Raw genomic sequence first — 5,298 nt, forward strand, 5'->3', positions numbered from 1 at the left:
TGGCAGCTCCTAGAAGAATTACTCTCAAGGAAGCGGGAGCTCCGGACTTTACTCTTCAACCATTTCAAGTGCGTCATTCAAACTTGAATGCAAATTTTGAGCTCAAGACCTCATTGATCAATCTATTGCCTAAGTTCCACAGTCTAACCGCTCAAGATCCGATCAAGCATCTTAGAGACTTTCAAACTGCTTGTTCAACTGCTAGGCGGTATAGTGCAGATGAAGTTGCTATTTGGTTTTATGTCTTTCCATTTTCTCTTGAGGAAAGGGCAAAGGAGTGGTTCTACACTCAACCCAAAGCTGTTGTCACAAAAAAGGAAATTTTTGGACAAGTTCTTCCCACCGGAGGTCACGAATAGATTGAGGAAAGAAATTTCTTGCATTATTCAAGGTGAATCAGAGACTCTTTTTGAGTATTGGGAACGTTTCAGGAAGCTCCTTGACTCGTGCCGTATTACAGGATTGACGAGTTGGTGCTTATTAGTTACTTTTGCCAAGGCATGAAGCCTCAATATAAGGTCCTTTTGGATGCTTTGAGTAATGGTTCTATGACAAAGTACAACACAGCGGGGGAAACATGGCAACTTATCACCGATTTTGCTGAGTCCACTCAATATGCGAGGCACAGGAATAATCATCCCAAGGCTATTATGAAAGTCTCCTCTAGTACTGAGTCCACTCTCACCAAAACTTTAGGAGAGATGACCAATATTGGTGCACGAATCCCCACACTTTCGTACAACTGTACCAGCAAGTGCACTGGGTCATCCAAGTAATACTTGACCGAGTCAGGATGGATCCCACAAGGATTGTGGTTTGAAGCAAGCTATGGTTATCTTGCAGGTCTTAGTCAGGTAGATCAGAAGGATGTTGGAAGAATTGTCAAATTTGCATTAAAAGAATATTATATGTAATACTCTATAAATAAAAAGGAATCAATAATAGGAATATGTTGAAGGATTGGAGTTGCTTTGTCTTTCTGAATTAACTCTGGTATCACTGTCTTCTTTGCTTGTGAGTGATCTCTTCAATTGTAGGCTATAAGTGATTGGCGCCTTTATTGAGAGGTCGTCAATACTCCTCCGGATCTAAACCTCAGGGTTAGTGTGGATCCATCTCTGCTTGAGGGTGAAGTGCGTACAGTCCATTCTCCTTAATGATCCTACTCAAAATGCCACAGACAAGATCGGATCTTCCGGATCAAAGAATGTTGCATCATTGGTTTCTAGCCTCCACCACGTTGAAGTACGTATATACATCTTAGAATTAATCAAACACGGATCGAAGAAGAAACACTAATACTTTTATTAATTCATGGTACTCAGCAGGGCCCCTCCCCTCAACCTAGGAGGTTTAGAAACTCATACTGAAAAGAAAATACAATGTAAAACGAAAATAAGGCTGTAAAGTGTGTTTGATGTCTAAATGATTATCTAAAATACACTTTAATTACTAAACAGATGATTAGTAAGGGTAAAACACTCTATTTAGTGCTAAAATTCACTTTCGGGGCCCACTTGGTGAGTGTTTGGCTGAGCTTTGATGAGATCCACGTACTATGAGGCTCCTTGGGCATTGAACGTTGGCTAAGGGATCCTCTCTGGGCGTTTGGACACTGGTCCCTGCTTTTTGGGCTCTGGACGCCTGGAAGGGGAAGGAAGCTGGCGTTGGACGCTAGTTTAAGGCCTTCTAATCCGAAGAAAAGTATAGACTATTATATATTTCTGAAAAGATATGGAAGTAAGATTTCCATAGCCGTCTAGGAGGTCTCCTTTGGGCGTTTGGATGCTGCTCTCCTCCTTGTAGGCGCTAGATGCCTGGACTGAGGCAGGAGGCTGGCGTTGGACCCCAGGTTTGGGCCTTCTATTTTGAAGCAAAGTATGGACTATTATACATTGCTGGAAATATCTAGAAGTCAGCTTTCCATAGCCATTAGGAGAGCTCCATTTTGACTTCCGTAGCTCCAGAAAAGCCCTTCCGAGTGCAAGTAGGTCAGATCCGGACAGCATCTGCAGTGCTTTCTCTATCTCGGAATCAGACTTCTGCTCCAACTCCTCAATTTCAGCCAGAAATTACCTGAAATTTTACAAAAACACAAAAACTTATAGTAGAATCCAAAAATATAAATTTAACACTAAAACCTATAAAAATATAATAAAAACTAAACAAAACATACTAAAAACTATATGAAAATGATGTCAAAAAGCGTATAAAATATCCGCTCACCAAATATCCTTAAGCAAATCCAACACAATCAACAACAACCTCCACCTCCTCTACAACAACAATGTCAACAGTTAGTCCCTTAGAGAGTATGTAGGATTTGCGCTTGCTATTCTCACTATATTGATGAATGTCCACAACTCCTAGAGGACAACACCTTGGCGGCTACCAATGCTTATTACAACCGTCTGAATCAAGGGTACTATCAACAAGGCGGTAACTATAATCAAGTTGGTAACTACAATCAAGGTTGGCAAGACAATCTCAACCAAGGATGGAGAGATAACTACAACCAAGGAGGAAAAGACAATGGTGGAAACCAAAGGTGGAATAATAACTACCAACAAAACCGGTATCAACAAAACCCTCCTTACCAACAATAAAACCAAGGCCAAAGATACCAACCACCTCACCAAAGGCAAGCTCAAGCACCTCAACTCACCCAACAATAAGCCCCCCAAATTACCTACCTTCCTTCTTCCTCTAACCAAGATGAGACACTTTGCTCTCTTATTCAAGAACAAAAGAGCCTCAAGCCACAGTTTCCTCTAGCATCACTGGTCTTACCTCTACCATCCAAGCTCTTCTATCCCATATGGACGCACCCTCTACCTCTAATACTCAACCCTCAAGCTCTAGTGCACTTCCCTCTCAACCCTTACCCAACCCAAGGATGGAATCAATGCCATCACCTTGAGGTCCGGCACTACATTGCAAGAGAAGATTCTTGATGAGCCAAGTTCAGGAGACGCCATTCAAGATGAAGATGTTGTTGAGGTAGAAGATGTTGAAGAAGAGGATGAGGTACAAGAGGCAGTTATAGAAGAAGTTGCTCAACCAAGGGTTGGAGTTTCTAAGGAAGACAATGTTTTGAAAGAGGCCATTCCCATTCCTTTTCCACACCTAGCTAGAAGGACTAAAAAGCAAGTGGAGCTCGATCCCAAGATGGTGGATATCTTCAAAAAGGTTTAGGTAACTATTCCCCTTTTTAATGCTATTCGTCAGGTTCCTAAGTATGCTAAGTTTCTAAAGGATTTATGCATGAATAAGGAGAAGATTCATGACTTAGAAACTATTCCTTTTGGTAGCTCGATTTCTGCTTTGATGGGCGATACCAGAGAAATGTGGTGATCCCGGTCCTTGTATGGTTACTTACACTATAGGTGGTATACAGTTTGTTGACTGCATGTGTGACTTAGGCGCTTGTGTCAGCATTATGCCATTATCTGTATATGATACATTGAAGCTTCCACCATTGAAAAGGTCAGCAGCCCGTTTTGTGTTGGCAGATAAAAGCATAATTTCTGTGGTTGGGATTACGGAGGAAGTCTTGATGAGCATTAAGGGGTTGATTTTTCATATGGATTTCTACATTCTTGAGATGCCCCCTAATGACTCTGGAAGAGCATCATCTATCTTGCTTGGGAGGCTTGGATGTCTTCTCGGGTACCTACTCCTTTGAGATTGATGGAAGAACAGTGAGATTCAATCTTGATGAAGCTATAAAGCATCCACCGGAAGACCACTCTCTTTTCCGGTGTGATATTATTGATAACATTGTGACCGAAGTCTACCATGATATAGTTAATGAGAAGAACATGGTTCAAGGTGCAAGTGTGGGGAAGCCCCCTGAATATACTAAAGACACCTTGCCACCTCCAGTGGTTCCGGATGATCAAGTGCCAAGCCATGAGCTGACTATGATATTAAAGCCCCTTCGACCTCACCTCAAGTATGCTTATCTTGAAGACAATCAAAAGCTGCCAGTGATCATTGCAAAGGAGCTTACTTCCCAACAAGAGGGGCGATTACTTAATGTACTGAGAAGAAACAAGAAAGCTATTAGGTGGAGTTAGGCGGACATAGTTGGTATAAGCCCTCACGTTTGTGAGCACCACTTTTTTCTAGAGGAGGGAGCCAAGCCTATCCGTCAACCTCAAAGGCGGTTGAACCCCACAATTATAGAGGTTGTAAAGAAGGAAGTGACCCAAAATCACATCCATAAGACTCACAAAATCACAGAAATATATTGTCACATCAAATCTACTTATAACAATTCCATATTAGACAATAAATTTTAAGAAAAACCCTATCGCGAATTATCAAAACCCAAAATCTATACAGCGCATCAAAAACCCTTTTTTCTCGGCCTGCAATAGCGGCAATTGCAGTCACAGCTCCATATCATTTTCGCGATAACAACAGTAACTCCCAATGGGATATGTAAGGACCGAAACTTAACCCTATGGCAATAATGCCACAAAAACCTCAACAACTTATAACAGAAAAACAACGATAAAATTTTTGGGGCATAGAAACTCATTATACTTAGAAAGAACCAATGATCAAAGTAACAGCGGCTCCTGTAGTGACTTTCGGTGATCACAACCATGCTTTCAGCGGCTACAGACACGGTGGTGCATCATAGAATGGCGAGCAATGGCGGCGACAATGGCTGGCCCCAGCAGCAGTGGCAACAACAACAATTCCAGTGCCGTCCACCATCATCGCCGCACCCTTTCTCTCCACTAACCAACAATGACAGCGATGGCGAGGGTTCCTTCCGACAGTGGCGACAGTGGATCGTCAGAGACAAGCGTCCTCCCCTCCATTGCATTTTTTTTCGCAATGACAACTCCCTCTCTCGCACGGCTCTGCTCTACGGCAACCAAGAAGCACAACGGTGACATGCGTGATGGGACACAACTCCTCATTTCCCTCCTCAGCAACGGCGACACGTGATGCTCCTCCAGCGACGGCGATAGAATGGGACACGACGGTAGCTTCTCTCGCACAACACTCTCCTTTGTCTCTCCCTCTGATTCGCGCAAAGACAGCAGTAGCAGGATGCGATGACGAGCTGGGCACGACGGGGTGTGGTGGTGGCGCGGCTCCTCCCATCCCTCTTTTGGATCTCTTGCTCACTTCCTCTGCTATCTCATCTCTTTCAGTTAGAAGGTGTGTGTGTGTGTGTGTGTGTTGAAGATGGGGGGTAGGCGGCTAAGTTTTGGGTAAAGGGGGAAGTGTGTGTTTGAGTGTAGTGAAAATTAGGGTTTTGGTAAAAATTAGGTATAA

The sequence above is a fragment of the Arachis ipaensis genome, chromosome B07 (assembly GCF_000816755.2).
Source record: "Arachis ipaensis cultivar K30076 chromosome B07, Araip1.1, whole genome shotgun sequence".
In the NCBI taxonomy this organism is placed as follows: domain Eukaryota; kingdom Viridiplantae; phylum Streptophyta; class Magnoliopsida; order Fabales; family Fabaceae; genus Arachis; species Arachis ipaensis.